Source organism: Dipodomys spectabilis, unplaced genomic scaffold, assembly GCF_019054845.1.
Source record: "Dipodomys spectabilis isolate Male_0828 unplaced genomic scaffold, ASM1905484v1 ptg000043l, whole genome shotgun sequence".
In the NCBI taxonomy this organism is placed as follows: domain Eukaryota; kingdom Metazoa; phylum Chordata; class Mammalia; order Rodentia; family Heteromyidae; genus Dipodomys; species Dipodomys spectabilis.
The window spans coordinates 25,150,973-25,171,325 of NW_024870720.1; the positions used below are offsets into that span (position 1 = coordinate 25,150,973).

Genomic DNA, 20,353 nt, shown 5'->3' on the forward strand with positions numbered 1-20,353 from the left:
AATTGCAGGCTCGAGCCAGCGCATTCAGAACACCTCTAGTCTGCACTTCGCAGGGAGTGAAGGCAAGCTTTTGTTGTTGGTTTATATGTGTGCGGCCCCGCCCCCTTAATGATCTCCAGGCCGGCGGATTGGGCGCCACTCCCTCCCTCCCACCTCCGTCCCGCCCACCCCCGCGCGCCCCGCGGGCCGCCCTACCCCTCCCCTGCGCCGAGGGGCGGGGCGCGCCTAGCTTCTTGCGCACAAGCAACGGAGGGGGCGTGGCCGCGAGCGCACGTGGGCGCTGGAGGGCGCGTGCCCGGCGGGCGTTGGTGGACCCGGGAGCCGGGATCCGGGAGCCGGTTGCGCTGCGCAGCGACTCCCCGCGTGGAGTCTGTCTGAGCCCCGCCAAGGCCGGGGCCTGAGACCCGAGTGGCGCCGGCGGTTGGCACCGGCAGGCCGGGGCGGCGGTTTGAGCGGACCGTCTTGTATGTCCTGGGCCTTAATGGCCCTTGACGGCCCGGGGCCTGACTTTTCTCCCCTCTCCCGAAACTCCAGCAACGAAGACGGAGCGGGAGCGGCGGCGCAGGCCCGAGCGCCGCCGGGAGCCGAGGACGGCGGGTGAGGCGCGCGCGGGGCCGGGGGCCGCGGGGAGGGGAGGGCGCGGAAGGACGCGGCGCGGGCCGCTGTCCGGGGCTGGTTTGCCGACGCAGCGGCTGCGGCGGGGGCTGCTGCGCCCGCGGGCCCGGGGGCTGGGCCGGGGGGCGCCGGCGCGGAGCGGCCCGTCTCCGGGACCCCTCCTCAGCCGAGGCCCGCCGCCGCCGCCGCCCGTGCGCGGGCCGCACGCCTCTCGCGATCGCGATCTCGGAGGCCGAGCGCGGAGCTGCTCGAGGTCCCGGTCCTGAGGCCGGCTCGTGATCCCGGGGGCTCGTGTGCTCGGCTGTTCTGTGTTTGGCACCTTCCCCTACTTTTCTTCTTCTGATTTGCAAGAGGACACCGAGTCTGGGAGGCAGCGCCTCTTCACCCGCGAGCTAACTTCGCTAAGACAAAACACCCAACTTGTTTTCAAGAAGGTGATCTCGTAATGGCTTCCTCCAGCCAGTAGGCCAAGAGGAACACAATGCCGAAAGTGCAGATTGCCCTGTGGAGCTTCAGTACCATGTAATTGCGGGTGTTAGGAAAAAATACGACTTTCACGTGTGACATTTGCATCATCAGTGGGTCTTTATTTTGCATTTTAAATTTGAGAGTTGAAATGTTTTTCGCAGTCGCTTTGTTCTTTTGGAGGTAGTTGAGTTGGTTGAGTTCTTAGAGATTTCCTTCCAGACTGCTTGCTTTACTTACTATAGACAAAGAATTGTTTGTGGATTCCTGGGCTTTCTGGTTCCTATCACTATTGAAGGGCAAGAATGGGAGGACTGTTTATTCCTCTGGTATTACAATTTTCTTATTAGTATAAAAAATAAAGATTGGCTCCCACACACTTGAAAAATATTTTGATTACTTGCAAAACAATGGTAGACCAACCTGAGAATTGAATTATGTCAAACAAGTGGTGAAAGGTTTTTTGTAGATGAGGATTTGTTTTGAGTGTTTTCAGTAAAGAGAATTGAGAATTAACATCTCTCTGTCAGTCATCTATCTAATTCTGGGGCATGAACTCAGGGCACTGTTCCTCAGCAGTTTTTGCTCAAGGCTGGCACACTTATTAGGTGAGTGCCATTCTGGCTTTTTGGTGGTTAATGAAGATCGCCCACGTGTGCATCTTTCCAGTTCTGGGTCTTTAAAGGATTGAGCATTGTTCCTGAGTTTCTTTTGTTCAAGGCTAGTGCTCTAGCCCTTAAGGTACATCTCTATTCCGTCCTTTTTGGTAGTTTAGTGGAGATGAGAGTCTCACAGACTTTACTGCCCAGAATGGCTTCAAATTGCCATCTTTATATCTCAGGTTCATGAGTAGCATTATAGGTGTGAGTCAGCAGCACCCAGCTTATATATTGCTTTTAAAATTATTATTATAATTATTATTGTTATTTATTTTTCCAATCCTGGGACTTGAACTCAGGGTGAGCCACTGTCCCTAAGCTTCTTTTGCTCAGGGCTAGCACTCTACCACTTGAGCCACAGTACCACTTCTGGCTTTTTCTGTTAATGTGGTAGTGAGGAATCGAACCCAAGGTTTCATGCATGCTAGGCAAGGACTCTACCACTAGGCCACATTCCCAGCCTTATATATTGCTTTTTAAGGCACAGTCGTGCTATATATATATAGCACACACTCCAGGCTAGCCTGGATGTTGATCATGCTTAACCTTGAGTACTGACATTAGAAGCCCTACACCATACACCACATGAATGTATCCAAGGTTTGTTGTTAGTAGTTAATGAGTATCATTGAATTTTAGAGATTATGTTCAAAAATGGTTGTTTTTGGTCATGAGGAGCCTGAATGATGCTTTGGTTTTCCACTTAGAGTTGTTTTTAACGGGTGCTCTTTTGTTTGGTCTTTATTCAGAATGCAATTATGGCTACCCAAGTGATGGGCCAGTCTTCTGGAGGAGGAGGTTTGTTCACCAACAGTGGCAACATGGGCATGGCCTTAACTAACAACATGTATGACTTGCATGACCTCTCCAAAGCTGAGCTGGCTGCCCCTCAGCTTATCCTGTTAGCCAATGTCATCTTAACTGGGGAAGTCAATGGCAACTGCTGTGATTATCTGGTTGGAGAAGAGAGACGGATGGTGGAATTGATGCCTGTTGGCGATAACAACTTTTCAGATAGTGATGGAGAAGGACTTGAGGAATCTGCTGTAATGAAAGGTGAAGCTGATGGGTTAGGAAGCATGGAACTGAGAAGTATGGAGCTTAGTGTTGCAGAACCACAGCCTGTCTTTGAGGCCTCATCAGCTGCCCCTGAAGTCTACAGTTCCTCCGCTAAAGATCTTCCTCCTGAAAGCTAAAGATCTTCCTCCTGAAACATCTGGAGCAGAGGACAAATGCAAGAACTCAAAGGACAAACCCTTTCTCTGTAAGCCTTGCCAGTGTGAAGCAGAATCTGAGAAGCAGTTTATGTATCATATCAGAGTTCACAGTGCCAAGAAGTTTTTGTGGAAGAAAGTGCAGAGAAGCCAAAGCCAGGGAATCTTGTTCTTCCACTTCGGAAGAGGGAGATTTCTCGAAGGGCCATTTGTTGTGACTGCTGTGGCTATAATACCAATCAATATGATCACTATACTGCACTCTTTAAGCATCACACTCAGACTGGGGATAATGAGCGTGTCTACAAGTGCATCATTTGTACTTACATGACAGTAAACGAGTACCACTGGAGGAAACACTAAAACCATTTCCTAGGAGAAGTGTACTTAATGTGGAAAATGCAGCTACTTTTCCGACAGAAAAATCAATTATATGCACCATGTTTGGACTCATACAGGTAAGGGATGCTTTTTAGCCCATTAAGTTCTTTTTCACTTCTAATTGCTGGTCAGCTTTCTTAAATAGTGCTTGAAAGAGTCTAGATTCCATTACTTGCTATTGTGGTGATATTGGACCTCCTTGTGCTCCATTTTCTTCATGGAGTAGTGAGAGTCCAAAAATAAGTTTAGCAGTAATTTCAGACATAACTATAAGGAAAACATTTGTCATCTGTTACTGGAAAGTAAGTGTTAGATCCTGCACCAAGGCAACATAACAGTAAGAATTATTAAGGGATCAGGCTGCCCTGGCCAGTCCAGGAATTTGGGCAGTCTCTTCCCCCAACTGTCCGGAAAACATTTAGGACAAGACATAATTCAGCATTCCTGTGGTTAGCTCCACTTACCCAACCAATGATGTATGATTTCACCTATCCTGTAACCGCTAAGCTAGAAAGTCCCTGCCCTTACTGGAGATGATCATACCCCTAACCAATGAGCTTGAGACATCCTTCCTCCCTCTACATACTCAATAAAAACCCTTCTGGACAAGGGATCGGGGCTCATAATTTCCAACCTGCTGCGTCAGGAAGGGTTGTGAGTCGGGTTCCAGTTGTAATAAAGGACTCTCGGGCATTTACATCGGCGACGGCTCCCTGGTGGTCTTTGAGGGAGGCTCTGCATCTTGGCACATCAGTAGAACATACATCTGTTTGGGGGATGCAATGAAGAAATGAAACATTGGGAGCACTGAATTATTTAAAAGAATAGCCACAAGAAGCCTGGCCTTGGTGGCTCACACCTGTGATCCTAGCTACTTAGCAGGCTGAGAATTGAGGTTTGAAGACAGCCTGGGCAGACAAATCTGAGAGACTCTCACCTAGAGTTAACCAGCTAAAGGTGTCACTTCAGGTGTGACTCAAGTGGTAGAGCATCACAGTACCAGCTCAGAAATAAGAACAGACACAGGGCATCTTTCTTTTCTGTCCTGGGGCTTAAACTCAGGATCTGAGAGCTATCCCTGATTTTTCTTTCCCTTCCCTTTCTCTTCCCTTTCCCTCCTTCCCTTCTTTTCTTCTGTCCCTCCCTCCCTCCCTCCCTCCCTCCCTTCCTCCCTTCCCTCCTTCCTTCCTTTATTTTTGCCTAAAGGCTAGGAGTCCACTACTTGAGCCACAGTTCTTTGGTAGTAAATGTCTCACAGACCTTTCATGCTGTTTCATGCCACATGTTAGCTCCTTAAGTATCCTGGATTACATGTATATGTCACCGGTGTCTGGCTAGTTCGTAAGACATCTTACTTGTGCACTTCCTCAAGTATGTACTGTAACATCTTGTGATAGTAGAGTTGCATGACCCTAACTTTGACTGCATTTAAGTTTGTGGATCTGTGTGACAATGACCATAGCTAACCTGTACTATAGTTTCCCAGTGGAATTGAGTGCTTAGACAGACAGGAAGCACAATGGTGAACCTTACATAGTGTATTTAATGGAGCCCTCAAACTTTAAAACTTGACTTGTGGCATAATCTCTAAGTGGAACAACTTATCTTTCTCATCAAACCATAGAAATGTGAGAAATTAGTTTGAAAAGATGAGTGGAATTACCACCAGCGAAGCCAGTTTCCTAAGAAAATACACTAAAACAATATGAAAAATTTGGAGTGCTTGGCTAGAAAATGTAAGACCCAGAGTTCAAACATCAGTTCTGCCAAAAACAAATAGCAAAAAACCCCTCCAAACAAGAAAAAATGATTAAAAATTTCAGACTGACCCAGAACAAAAGAGAAGACCCAAATACAATGATCAGGAATGAGAAGGACTATTTCCAAAATCCTACAGGGATTAAAAGGGTAAATAAGCAAAATAAGCTAATTGTCCTAGGTCAAGGATTCAGTTCCAGTGCGTGTGTTCCCATGCAGACTTCTGAGTATTATTCACTATCCACCATTTTCTTTCTCTCAAGTGGTAGAGCGCTAGCCTTGAGCTGAAGAGCTGAGGGACAGCGCCCAGGCCCAGAGTTCAGTCCCCACGACTGGACCCAAAAAAAAAAAAAAAAAAGAGTCTCAGGGATTTTCCTCCCTGGACTGGCTATGTGATCCTCAGATCTCAGCCTCCTGAGAAGCTACAATTGCAAGGTTTTATTTATTTATTTATTTGTTTGTTTGTTTGTTAGTGGCAGTCCTAGGCATTGATCTCAGGTTCTGGATGCTGTCCTGAGAGTTTGTGCTCAATGCTAGTGCTTTGCCACTTGAGCCAGAGCTCCAGTTCTGGCTTTTGGGAGATGAGAATTTCATGGACTTCCTTACCTTGACCGTCTTAGAATAATAAGCTCAGTCTGCTGAGTAGTTAGGATAACAGGTATGAGCCAATCATGCCTGAGCCAGGATTGTTTTTATTCTAAGTGTGCAGTCAATCTCCACCCTGATTATTATCCTAACAGTTATCCTTTTTCAAATTTTAATTATTTTAAATTTTGTTAAAGGTGATGTACAGTGGAATTACAATTATGTGAGTACGTACTCTTTTGTACAGTATCTTCCTTTCCCTTACTCTCTCCCAGTTCCTCATTCTATTCTCCACCATGAGTTGTATAGTGTATTAGTGTCCAATGAACTCCTCTACTGCACTTCTTCACTTGAGTTCCATACTCTTTCCCCTCTTCCTTCCAAAGATAATACATGTGAATACACCATATACATAAAGAAAATAAGACAGAACCATCAAAACATTAATTTTTTTTAAAAAGAGAGATCTCTTGTTTCCATGTCTTGAAGTTCATTTCAGTGTATATGCATATATATATATATATATATATGTATACATACACACACACACCCCTAATTTTATGTGAATATAAGAGGCACATAACAGTTATCCTTTATTCTCTTTTTTCTAACTAATGGGTTGCAAAAAGTTAATCATCTAACATTCCCTGAAGAGTTTACAGTTTTTCTTTTTTCCAGAGACGACTTCTTCAGCCAACTACCTGGCAAATTTAGAATAGGTTTTTGTATTTGTGGGTTTTTTTTGATAGGAAGATTGAACCCTGGGCTTATATTGCCCTTGAATTTTGCCTCATCCTTCTTTTCTCCCCTCTCCCAAATAGCTGGGAAGCTGGGCTTATAGATGTGTGCTAACACACCTATCTTAATTTAGAATAGTGTGTGTGTGTGTGTGTGTGTGTGCGCGCGAGTGTGCGTGTGTGCACGCGCGCGCGCCAGTCCTAGAGCTTGAACTCAGGGCTTAAAGGTGATATTTGCTCATCACTGGCACTCTATCAAATTTGAGCTCCAGTTCTATCCAGTTTTAATGCTGGTTAATTGGAGATAGAGTCCCCTGGCCTTTTCTGCCCAGACTAACTTCAGGCCTCCATCCTCAGAAGAGTAAGTAGGATTATAGGTGAGCCTCCCTTGCCTTGCTAGAATAGTTTTGACTTGACACAGATGAGTGTTTTAGTTATGTTGTGATATGAGCCAAGCTGGTCTCTCAATACCTGGTGTGATAGAGGAATTTTCCAGTTTTTGTGAGAGGGAAAGATACTTATTACATTTTTTTTTTGTGTGTTTCTAGCCACCCTGTTATTGGAAGTAAAGATTCTGAGTACACCTTGCTAGGACCTGGGGAGTGATCATGCATTGGAGGTCTTAGGGATCTAAGTTCATCTGTGAAGCAGAAAGAAAGGGTTAAAGGATACAGTAATATAGTAGTAGTAGTGGTGGTGGTGGTGGTGATTGGGTGCATATGGATGGATGAACTCTTCATTTGTGTTTTTCGTGTTAGTGTGGGGCCTTGAACTCAGGGTCTCACACTCTTCCCATTTCTCTTCATTTGCCTTTTTGGATCTCCCCTGCCCCATGGCAATGGAGCATGGCCTTGTTTGTGGAAGGTAGGTGTTCTGCGGCTTACAAATTTAGATTTGGAGAGGAGGAGGTATATTTTGATGACTACTAAACTGTGTTGTTATGGTAGAATGTACCAGTTTTCCACTAGGGCTAAAATACTTTCAATAATAAATTGAACCTTTGATTTAGGAACATTTTTAGGAGGAAAGGAAAATGGAGAGTGTGCTTGTTATTTATTTATTTTTTGCTTGAACTCTGGGTCTGGGTGCTGTCCCTGACTCCTTTTGCTCAAGGTTAGTGCTCTGCCATTTGAGCCACAGTGCCACTTCCACTTTTTTCTTTGATAATTGGAGAAAGAGTTTCATGGACTTTGGTGCCTGGGCTGGCTTTGCAGTCCTCAGATCTTAAGCCTTCTGCATAGTTAGGATGAAAGGTGTGAGCTACTGGTGCCTGGCTGCTTTTTTTTTTCTTTAAGTATAATTTTCTTGTTACTATTAAGATGTTGTACAGAGTGGTTACCATTTTACTATATCGGTAACGCATTTGTTTCTCTTTTAGACAATGTCATCCCTTCTGGATTTTCTTTGTTTTTTGGTTTGTTTTGTGCTGGTCCTGGGGCTTGGACTCCAGCACCGTCCTTGAGCTTTTCTGCTAAGACTAATACTCAACCACTGGAACCACAGCTCCACTTTGGCTTTTTGGTGGCTAATTGGAGATAATAGTCCTACACTTTTCTGCCTAGGCTGGCTTTCAGCCTCTTGATTAGCTGGCATTACAGGTGTGAGCCACTGGTGCCTGTTTCGTTTTTTTTCCCTTGGTGGTGGTGGTTTGTTTTGAGACAAAAATCTCTTTCTATGTTGCACAGACTGGACTAGAACCCAGTGCTTTTACCTCAGCCTCCCAATGCTGGGATTACACATGTATAAAATAACATACCTAGCTTCTTGGTGTGTTATTTCTTTTCATTTAATTCATTTATTTTGGCATATTTCTTTTTTTTTCTTATTAACATCAGTTAATAAGGGGAGTTCATTTTAGCAAGTTAGTGTATGTATATTCTGCATCTATTTTGTGTGTGTATGTGTGTGTGTGTGTGTGTGTGTTCATGCATGCGTGCATGCGCGCGCGTGTGCTAGTCCTGAGGCTTGAACTTAGGGCCTGAGTGCTGTCCCTTGAACTTTTTTTTTTTTTTTTTTAAATTTAATTTAATTTTATTTGTGAACATACTGTACAGAGGAGTTACAGTTACATGGGCAGGATAGTGCGTACATTTCTAACCAAGCATTGCAGCCTCCTCCTTTGTTTACCCTTCACATCCCTTCCCAGCCTCCCCCCTCCCCCCTAATCCCAATCCTTCTCCTTCCCCCCCCCACCCCCCCCTCCCCGCACCAACGTTGTAAAGCTCGTTTTGGACATGACAACTTGTACTTCTCATTGTTGCAACAGGTCCACCTGTATCCTTAAACAACTAGTTTTTCTCCATCTCCTCCACAAGTTATACTGACATCAAATATAGTGAAAGCAGGGGTTATACTGTGGAGGAGGGACATACAAAGCAACAAAGAAATAATCTTATAAATGCGTTAGAAACACATGCATGAAAGAAAAAAACATTAAAATACACATCTAAGGGTTCATTTTCCTGACATCACATTATCTGACCTTTTCCGCTTGACTCATACATATACTAGATATTACAAATAAGGGAAACCATGGGACCTACGTTTCTTTGGGCCTGGCTTACTTCACTTAATATAATTTTTTCCAAGTTTTTCCATTTCCTAACAAATGGGGCAATGTCATTCTTTCTGATGGAGGCATAGAATTCCATTGTGTATATATACCACATTTTCTTGATCCATTCATCTACTGAGGGGCATCTGGGTTGGTTCCATATCTTAGCTATGGTAAATAATGCTGCAATAAACAGAGTTGTGCTGGTAGCTTTAGTGTGGTCTTGTTTGTAAACATTTGGGTAAATGCCCAAAAGTGGGATTGCTGGGTCATAGGGGAGCTCTATGTGAAGTCTTTTGAGGAACCTCCATACTGCTTTCCAAAGTGGTTGAACAAGTTTACATTCCCACCAACAATGAAGTAAGGTTCCTTTCTGTCCACATCCCCTCCAGCATCTGTTGTTGTTAGAGTTCTTGATTTTTGCCGTTCTAACTGGAGTGAGGTGATATCTCAATGTTGTTTTGATTTGCATTTCTTTTATGGCTAGGGATGTTGAACATTTCTTCATGTGTCTATTGGCCATCCTTCTTTCTTCTTCAGAGAAGTTTCTCTTTAAGTCTTTAGCCCACTTACTTATTGGGCAGTTGTTTCTTTGAGGATTTGTTGTTGGGGGGTTTAATTTTTTGAGTTCCAAGTATATTTTAGATATGAGACCCTTGTCCGTTGTATGGCTAGTAAAGATCTTCTCCCAATCTGTGGGCTTTCTATTGATCTTGCTAGCTATGTCATTTGCCCTGCAGAAGCTCTGCAACTTTATGCAATCCCATTTGTCCAACCTTTCTTTGATTTGTTGTGTTTCCGGGTCTCTATTCAGAAAATTTCGGCCTGAGCCAAGGAGACCCAGGGTTTCTCCTATTCCATCCTGTAATGTTTTCAGAGTGTCTGCTTTGAGTCCCTTGAACTTTTTTGCTCAAGGCTAGTTAGTGCTCTACCACCCACTTCTAGCTTTTTGGTGGTTAATTGTAGATAAGAGTCTCATGGAAGGGCTGGGAAGGTGGCTCAGTTGTAGAGTGCTTGCCTTGCATGCATGAGCCCCTGGGTTCGATTGCTCAGTACTACATAAGTAGAAAAAGCCGGGAGTAGTCCTGTGGCTCAAGTGGTAGAGTGCTAGCCTTGAGCTGAAGAGCTGAGGGACAGCACCCAGACCCAGAGTTCAAGTACCATGACCGACCAAAAAAAAAAAGTCCTTGAGGAGCAGAAGAGAATATTTAGCAGGGTGTTTGTTAACTCTGTCATGGCTCTGCCAAGCTGACATACATAGTTTAAGGGAAGGAGAGTGTCTTTTTTTTTTTTTTTTTTAATGGGGCTTGAACTCTGGGCCTGGGCGCTGTCCCTCAGCATTTCAGCTCAAGGCTAGCGCTCTACCACTTGAGCCACAACACCACTTCTGATTTTCTGAGTGGTTTATTGGAGATGTCTCATAGACTTTGCTGCCCGGGCTGGCTTTGAACCGGGATCCTGAGATCTCAGCCTCCTGAGTAGCTAGAATTACAGGTGTGAGCCGCCGGCGCCTGCCTGGGAAAGTGGCATTTAGGCTCACATTTTCTAGTGCTTCCAAGGCCACAGAGAGTATGTGACAGGAGAGCCACTGACAGAATGGCAGGCAGGAAGCAGAGGGCTAAAATGCCAGTGCTCTTGTTAAAGATTTCTTAATCTTACATTAGTAAGTTTAAGGTACTGAGATCAAATCCTATCACTGACAAAAGAAACATATACTATTTTATTATACAAGATGTATTTTTACATATGTTTTTACCTCATAAAATACAATACCTATACTATGTGATACCTGTAATACATTCATTCATTCCATGGAATTTCCATTCTGTGTGGTCAGTGGAGGAGAAGGCATCACTGACTTTAGTGCTTTCCCTCCTCACTGATTTCTTCTCTTTTGCTTTTTTGATGCTGGACTCTGGAGACTCTGTTTTTTGTTTTCATTTGCTTTTTGGACATCAGTTGAAGTACAAAAAGCCAATACCCTATTATGTTTATATTTGGATGAGCTTTGACCTTTGAATATGTCTATTATAAAACTGTCGCCACAATCAAGGTAACATCCATTTCTGTCACCTCTAAAAGTTCCTCTCTGCTCTTCTGCCCTAGGAGATGTAGCCTTCTCTTCACCGCCATTTTGTATCTTTACTTCCTTCTTGGGAGGCCTGGTTCTCTCCTCCCACATGCATGTGTACCAGGGCAAGGCTCTCCTGGGAATTTGCACTCCAAAGGCTCCCACACCCAAGGATTTGCACAGCCATCCTCTCCTCCTCACCTCCCTCTTCCTCCTCTCCCCCTCCTTCCCCCCTCCTGCCTGACTTCCCCCTGCTCCTCCCTCACATGCCCTTCCCCTCCCGGCTCCCTCCCCCCATTTTCCCTTTCTCCTCCCAGATTATTGCTGGCTTTCAGTTAGTAGCAGTAGCCCCCTCCACACATGTGTGGTTGCATCTATCAAAGTTTCCGTTACCTGAACTCAACCATGACCTTTGGAAAATTCCAGGGGTAAAACAGCTCCAATCTTTTACTTTGTATGCTATTCCAAGTAGCATAGGGAAATCTCAGCAGGCACTTCTTACCAGGGTGAAATCACTGCTCCAGTATCCAAGTGTTGGTTTGTGTGTCAGTAACCTTTTACTTGATAATGACCCCAAAGTGCCAAAGTAGTTAGGCTAGCTATTCAAATATGCCAAAGAAAAGCCAAATGCTTCCACTTGAGTCACACTCTCAGCTGCTTTTGCTTTAGTTATTTTCAGGTGGGGAGCTCCAGTTTTTGCATGGAGTCAGCCTCAGACTGAGATCCTCCCAATCTGCCTCCTGAATAAATGGGATTATCAGGATGAGCCCCAACAATTTTTAAATTCAGATTCGTGCTTTTTTAGATGTATTTTTAATTTACTCTTTACAACAGTGTAAGAACCCATTGTATGCATAGACACCGAGGCACAGTTAAGATCATGTATCTGTGAGTGACCCCTTGGAAATACAAACTCAAGTTTATCTGATTCTAAAAGTCTAGTTCAGAAGGACTGTGTGGCACTGCCTATCTGTGGAACAATGGCCTTCAAGATAGAACTCATTCATCCTCAAGACAAGCTTTCCAACAAGTTTATTTCATGCAAATCTTAGTATGCTCTGTAAAGTTAGTTGACAAAATACTGGTGCCTGGAGAATAGAATAAATAAAGTTGAAACCTGGGGCACATAAAGTTTGATAGAATTCATATGTGCCATTAAAAGCAATGTCTGTGGGGACAGGAGGCAAAAGCTAGAAGAGGGCTGGGAAGGTGGCTCAGTGGTAGAGCGCTTGCCTTGAACGCATGAGGCCCTGGGTTCGATTCCTCAGCACTACATAAGCAAAAAGAAAAAAGCTGGAAGTGGCACTGTGGCTCAAGTGGTAGAGCGCTAGCCTTGAGCTGAAGAGCTGAGGGATGGCACCCAGGCCTGGAGTTCAGGCCCCACAACAGGAACCCCCCCCCAAAAAAAGATTAAAAAATGTAACTAAATAAACATGAATAATATAAATGTTTTAATAATACCATAAATATAAAAATAAAAACTAAAAAAGAAAAAAATTAAATATGAAAATTAAAAATTAAATATTTTAATAAAATAAAAATAATTTTAAGTATAAACATTGATTTGAAAATTATAATGAAATATAAAGAAAAATGCAGAGATATATAAGTGAACAGTAAACAAATATTACTATAAATAAAAGCATATACAAATGAAACTAGACAAATATACATAAAGCAAAATATAAATAATTTTAAATATGAATATTTTAATGCAAATATAAACAAAAAACAAAGATACTAATAAAAATAAAATATAAGCAAACAATTCTAAACATAAATAGTAATATAAGCATAAAATATAAATACTTTAATATCAGATATAAAAACAAAAAATGATTAAAATAATATAAATATACATAAAATTAAATTTACATTTTAACATAATTTTCTAATAACATAGGAACGCAAATAAAAGTAAAATACAAAATGTAAATAAAGTTTAAAAATTAGTTTAATGATCTCAGCTAAAAATAAAATGGAAATTTATATTTGGATATTTGCATCACTAACAATTCTGGAAATATGAAAGTGTGTATATTTTCCTATGCAGGAGCTTTACTGCAGCATTGGCTCCTATTCCCAGGCTTGGGTTCACAGTGCAGTCCTCAACAGTCTGTGAAGATTGACAGAAATAGTCCTAATCAGTCACTAGTGGGCCTGTAGCCATTTGACAAATTTTCCTGACACTGGAAATAAGAGTAAACTTTATCTGTCAAATTGTAAGGAAACTTTTCAAATAAAGTGTTGGAAAGTTTTTCATTTCCTAACATATCCATGAGAGTCTAGTAAGACTCTCAACACCTGACTGGTGGTGTTCTTGTCTGTGAAAACACAATCAATGTTGTATAGCTAAATCATTGTTTTGAAAAACTTTAAAAAGGTGCTCCATGGTAGTAGTTCTCCATTATCTTCTAGAGGAATTGATATGTGTCTCTTCCAGTTCTTGATTTGTGTGTAGTCCATGGAAACAGGATAGATTTGCTCTTGGCATCTTCCAGAGGGTTCTTGGAACATCTTCTATTGGGTATTGATTATACCCATATCAGTTTTTCAGTTTCTTTTCTCCTTCACTTTCTACCTATGTCTTAACTATCCTGCTTCTGATTAGAATCTTGCTGTTTTTCCTTGTCTTTGTAGACAGAAAAACCTTTATGAGGCTCTCTGTTGACAATGGTGGTTTTGTCTTCTGTTTTTTTATTTGGTCATCTCCCAGGTGTGCAAACTCTTTCTTTGTTGAATTTATTTTTGAGGTGCATTCCATTCCTGAGCAGGTGTACCATCTTGTCAGTTTTTTCTTGCTGTTACTCCCGTACGTACAAGAAGTATTTCCTTACAATAGACACATTCATGTGGTTTCTGAGGAGGCTTTGGGCATCAAGATCAGGTTTATTTGGTTGTTGTTATTTTTCAGTAGGTCTAGTTATTTCTGTAGTTTCTTCACCTGGCTATGATGGTACTTAAGACTAGTGCCTGTAATTTGAAGATCACACTTTGCATCCTTCCACAGTTTAGCTTCTTCTGGGTGGTACATAAGAGGCAAAAGTTGAACCCCACCAACATGCAGGGTTCGATACACATAGTTTGTTGAATCATTCTTGGTCGCTTTAGGATCTTTGGTTTTCGTATTACCCCTGGTAGCCAAACTTCCTTTGTTGTTGCTACTATATTTATTTTCACCATTGACAGTAGTTGGGGAGAATTTCTTAGGCCAATGAGAAAAGAGGCGGGTGGATTTATCCGTTACTTTTATGGGGCTAGTAGTTTGAGACATGATCTTGGTGTTCTCAGTGGCCTCGCCCACTGTTGAATGGGTGCCAGCAGTCTGGATGTCCGCAGCTGTGGCCGCAGTGGACTGAGGACTCTCAGTTTTTTGCGTGCTCTTGCTGATCAAGAAGGTCCTATATTTCTTTAAATCTTCTACTCCCCAAGTAGCTTGGGCAGCCTCGGTTCTAAAGGTTCCTCCCTTGGTGGTTTGGAGGGTTGGGGTTCTGTGTTGAATTTTGATGGGGGAAGCAGCTTTGTCCGGTTTCAGCTTCTTGGCTGCATCCCTATCAGCCAGGTGTTCAGTGGCTTGGTGCTCAGCTCTGTTGAGGGTCAGGTTAGTGGTTATCTTAGAGACTTTTTGGGACGACCTGTCTAAGTTACCATCACCGATTGGCGGAGTAGATTTTAGGGTAGTATTTCCAACACCTCTGCCTTCAACTCTTAGAGAGCTGATAGGTGATACTGTCCATAGAGTGTTTAATGGTCTAAAACCTTGTCCCTTCTGGGTATATGTAGTGGTAGTAGTAGGCCTTCGGGACATCTCCTGCTTTTCCTGGTGCCCTTTCTCAGTATGTGAGTGGGCCGGGAGCAGTGCCTTTTCCTTGGCTGTGGCCTTATGCCTGGGAGCAGGAGGCTTGGGGTCTCTGCGGGGGCTCAGGTCAGATTGTATTCTCTTGGTGACCTCGAAAGACACCTTGCCCTTGCTAGCTTCAGTCCCTCTGGCTGCTGAGTATTTCCTGGCAGCCAGGTTCACAATGTCTCTAGTTACAGTTAAAGGGGAAGCAGTTGTGGGTAATTTGGCTTTCTTTTGGTGAGCTCCATCCTCAAAGTTGTGAGAGAGCACAATTGTCAGCAGCCTGTGAGCCCCAGGTGATGGATGGAGCTTCTCAGTGGTTCCCCGGTCACAAGTAATGCTCACTGGGGTGGGGATGTTCAACATGGACTGCTGCTTCTGTGGGGGCGGTGTGACCTCCACTTGAGAGGTGGGGCTCACCAAGTTGTTGAACGAAGGTGTTGGTGGACGATCATCCTCCTGGGCCGCTGGCGCAGGAGCCTGGGTAGACTTTTTACTGGGTGGTCCGTGGTCTTTATGGGGCCTTGGGACGTTGGGGTGTTTCTGTGAAACCTGGGAGAGTTTGCAAGGCTGATCCTCCAGCATGCCCGAAACACGAGCCCCATTGGATGGTTCCCTGGGGGCTCCCCCCCCTGGCGTGTGGGGCCCCGCGATGGTGGGGTACTTCTCTGGGTTTTCAAGCCAGGAGGGTATGTGAAGGCCGCCGTCTTCTGTGGCAAAGACCAAGGATGATTTTCTGCGTCCTCTATTTTCCACTGAGAAGACACTGCGCAGGGGTGGAAAATTGCCAGAACCACTCAGTTGAGATGGTCTTCGCCCAGCCTCATCGGTGGTAACAAAATAGGGAGTCCCGGTGGAAGATTTTCGCCGGGGTCCATAGTGAACAATATGGGCATGCTGGCTGGTGTCTATCTCCCATGAGCGTCTCCGCACAGTGCGGTCCTCAGTTTTGTAAATAGGAGCCCCCGAAGATGTTTTCTGGGGGACTCCATCGTCTCCCATATGAAGGCTCAAGGTGACGGGATATCGGCCTCTCTCCGACAGCCACGAGGGCCTATTTAGATACTTCTCATTTCTGAAGGCCACTGGATCCCCGAGGATGTTTTCCAGGTGGGGCTCCACAGTACTGGAGTGCTGGTGGTATGTGGCACATGATGGGCTGAGTGCGGTCGCCTCCTGGATGTCAGGTGGAGAACCAGATGGCTGGCTGATAGTGGTTTGGCCTTGTGGTTCTTGCCCATTGTGCTCCATTGCCAAAGGCAATGAATGCTGTCTGCCTTTGGGATCTCCCTTAGGTCAAAGGCCCCATAATTAAATCTTTCGCTCAACTCTCCAAAAGTAAATACACAAGTTATGAGCTGTGGTGTGTGCCTTGGCTCTGAGGCAGTTCAGTGTTGCAAACAGTCTTATCATCTGTGTGGATTGTGACTCTGTAGCTACACAGCACCTCTATGATGCTCTGTAGGACAGATGGTGTCACAGGTGGCTGGGGCTGAGCCATGTGCTCGCTGATAGTTTTCCGTTGCTGCCCTGTGTGTCTTTGAGAATAGCTACATCTGAGGAAACGTCCATTTATAAGGCTTATAGGTTATGAGGTGGTCTATGGCTGTCAGAAGGGTTCAGATTAACTGAAGGGTGGTCTGTCTCTGGGCAGAGGGTAGATCCGACTCTGGAGGTCTTGTCTTCAACTCCATTTCCATCCTCAAGTGCTTCAGATCCTGTCCCGGGTGAGTTAGGCTGTCTTCTGCACTGCAGTGCAGAGTTCAGCTCAGCACCTTGGACTGAAAGGGATGAGGCACAAGAGGAGCTGTCGAGGAGATGGCAGCGGAAGGAAGCACTTGGGGTTTCTAGGAAGAATTGCCAAAGAAATCTTTACCGTGTCCTAAGGACTGGAAATTGAAAAGTTCTTTCTCTCCAAAGTATGTAAAGCATTCCTGAGGAGCAGGAGAGAATCCTTAGATGTGTGTTTGTGTTGGCTCTGTGGTGGCTCTGCCAAGCTGCCATACATAACTTAAGGCAAGGAAAGTGTCATTTAGGCTCACGGTTTCTGGTGTTTGTGTCAAGGCCACAGAGAGTATGTGACAGGAGAGCCTCTCACAGCATGGTCGCCAGCATGGTAGCTCAAATGCCAGTGCTCATGGCAAAGATTTGTTCCTCTTAGCTCTACTGAGATCAAACCATATCACTGTTAAAAGTACGTGTATAATTCATTATATAATAAATATACATTTATATGTAATGTAATTCAAAAATATAACACCTATACTATGGGATACCTGTAATATACTTATTTTCGTGTACTTCCATGGAATTTCTATTCTGTGCTATAAATAGAAAAGAGGGCAGCACTGACTTTAGTGCTTTACTTTCCTCCTCTCCTCCTCCTCTTTCGTCTTTGTCCTTTGGTGATTCTGGACTTGGAGACTTTGTTTCATGTTTGTTTTCCTTCATTCATTTTTTGGAGGTCAGTTGAAACCCCAAAAGCTGTACACCCTTATGTGTATAATTCAATGAGCTTTGAGCCTTGAATATGCCTATTATAAATCCACAGTTAGGTCAGGAACCAGTGGCTCAGGTCTGTCATCCTAGCTACTCAGGAGACTGAGATCTGAGGATTGCAGTTAGAAGCCAGCTGGAGCAGAAAAGTCCGTGAGACTCTTTAAAAATTTTTTTTTTTTTTTTTGCCAGTCTCGGGGCTTGAATTCAGGACCTGGACACTGTCCCTGAGCTTTTATTGCTCAGAGCTAGTCCCCTACCACTTGAGCCACAGCACTACTTCTGACTCTTCTTATGTGGTAATGAGAAATTGAATTTAGGGCTTCGTGCTTGCATGCTAGGCAAGCATTCTATCACTAAGCCACATTCCCAGCTTGGTGAAACTCTTACGTACAGTAAATTATTAAAACAAACAAAAAAACAAAAGTGGCACTGTGGCTCAAGTGATAGAGCACAAGTCTTGAGCACAATGAGGCCCAGGGACAGGGCTCAGACCCTGAGTTCAAGCCCCAGCACTGACAAAACAGAAACAAAAATGAAAACAATCAAGGTAACACTCAATTATCTCTAAAAATTTTCCTGGGCTGGGAGGGTGGCTGCTCAGTGGTGGAGTGCTTGGCTTACATGCATGAAGCCCTGGGTTCATTCAGTTCCTTAGCACCACAAAAGCAGAGAAAGCCGGAAGTGGTGCTAGCCTTAAGCTGAATTGTTCAGGGGCAGTGCCCAGGCCCAGAGTTCAAGCCCCATGACAAACTACAAAAATAATATTTTTTTCTCTGCCCATCTGTCCTAGGTGGTCTATCCTCTTCTCTTTTGTATTTTCCTTCTTCCTTCTTTAGATTTTCGTGTGTGTGTGTGTGTGTGTGTGTGTGTGTGTGTGTGTGTGTGTGTGTTCACATATCACACTGTTCCTAGTTCTCTCCCCACCCTATGGTGCATACCAGGATAGTGCTCACCCAGGAGTTTGAGGAAGAACCAGCCTGTATCTCAAAGGCTGGCACACACAAGATTTTCCACAGCTGACTCAAAGCCATCTTCTCTTCCTACTCCTTCACTTTCCCTCCCCACCCTCTTCCTATTTCCCGCCTTCTTTTTATGGTCTTCCTCTCCTTCTCCCTTTCTTTCTCCTTCCCTGCCCCTGCTTTTCCCTCTGCCTTCTTTTTTTCTTTTTCTCTGCACCCATCCCTCCCCCTCCTCCTCTCCCATACCCTTTTTTCCTTTTCTCCCACCCCTGCTGGTTTCTTCCTTCTACCCTTCCTCCTCTTCTTTCCACCCCTCTTCCTCCAAGATGATTGCCATTTTCATTTAATAGCAGTATCCCTCCCCTCCCCCACATATCTGTAGTTTTATTTATCAGTGTTTCAGTTACCGAAGTCAACTGTGATCTGAAAATACCCCACTTGGACAGGTCCAGAAGCAAACAGTTTGATCTTCCAAATTGTATGCTCTTGCAGGTACAATAGGGAAATCTCACACTCTCCAGTTCCTCTTGCATGGAGTACAGATGATTCCTTTGTCCAATGGATCCACACAGAAGAAACCTACCCGTTAGTCTCTCAGTAGCCTCCTTCTGATCAGGTGATGTCACTGCTCATGTATCTTAGTGTTCATTTGATAATGGCCCCAAGGTGCAGAAGTAGTTATGATAGCTATTCAAATATGCCAAAGAAAAGACAGAAACTGCTTCCACTTGAGTCACACTCCCAGCTGCTTTTCCTTTAGTTCTTTTTCAGGTGGGGCTCTCACGTTTTTGTGTGGGATCAGCCTCAAACTGTGGTCCTCTCAATCTGCCTCCTCAGGAACAGGGATTATAGGGGTGAGCCACTGAGTCCAGCCCTAAACATTGTTTAATACAAATGAATGCTTTGTCAGATGCATTTTCTCCCTTAGTCTTTACAACAGTGTGGTAAGAACCCATTTTACACATAGACAATGAGGTACAGGGAAGGGAGTGAGGAAAAAATTTAAAATCATACACCTGGGAAATATAAACTCAACTTTGTCTAATTCTAAAAGTCCAGTTCAAAACTACTGTGTGGAATTGCCTATCAGTGAAATGGAGGTCTTTAAGATATAACCCGTTCATCTGCAAGATAAGCTTTCTAACAAATTCATTTCATGCAACTCTAATATGCTCTGTAAAATTAGGTTAATTGACAAAATACTGGTGCCTGGAGAGAACAGAATAAATAAAACCTGGGAAACATAAGTTTGATGGAACTCAGGTTTACCATTAAAAGCAATGTGTTCTGGGTGCTGGTTGCCTACACATGTAATTCTAGCTATTTAGGAGGTTGTGATCAGTTCAGAGGCAGCCCAGGCAGGAAAGTCTGTGAGACTCTTATCTCCAGTTAATCACAGAAAAAGCTGGAAGTGGTGCTGTAGTACAAATGGTAGAGGTCTAGCCTTGAGCAAAAGAGCTTTGGGACAGTGCCCAGGTCCCGAGTTCAAGGCCCAAGACTGAAACAAAAATGAAAGCAGTATCTGTGGAGATGGGAGAGAAAAACTGGGAGAGAGTGAGGAAAGGTTTGACATTGTTCCAAAAGAAGTATACTCTACCTGACTGATGTAAATGCAACTTCTCTTTACATCACCTTCATAATAATGATAGAACTTCTTTAAAGAAATGTCTTTGATCGCTGTCTACCTTTTTTCCCCCCTTAAACTTTTTTCAATATATTTTTTTTCAGATTGACTGTCACTGTCAGTGTCACTGTCACTGTGTTGCCATGACAAATCTCAAACATCTGGACTCTGGAGATCCTCCCACCTCAGCCTTCCCTGGAATCTTGGTCTACAGGTGTGTACCACCTTACTGAGCAAAGTGGCTTTTCTTATCATTCCTGTCATTGAAGTCTGCATATGAGGGACAGAAGCAAGACTGGGAAAGATGTCCTCTTTTTGTGGTAACCAGCTCCCTAAATGCCCGCTGAATATGAAAAGCATTCCAGTTTCTCCAGAAAGCCCTGGCCCCATT

At 44.0% G+C, this 20,353-nt stretch overlaps 1 long non-coding RNA gene across 1 annotated transcript; it reads left to right on the top strand.

Moving 5' to 3' along the window:
- The first annotated feature begins 409 nt into the window (after nt 1-409).
- Nucleotides 410-20,170, top strand: LOC122106629. The gene is made up of 3 exons (XR_006147223.1): nt 410-597; nt 2,489-3,411; nt 20,067-20,170. It is a non-coding gene; the product is annotated as an uncharacterized LOC122106629 (long non-coding RNA).
- The last annotated feature ends 183 nt before the right edge of the window (nt 20,171-20,353 follow it).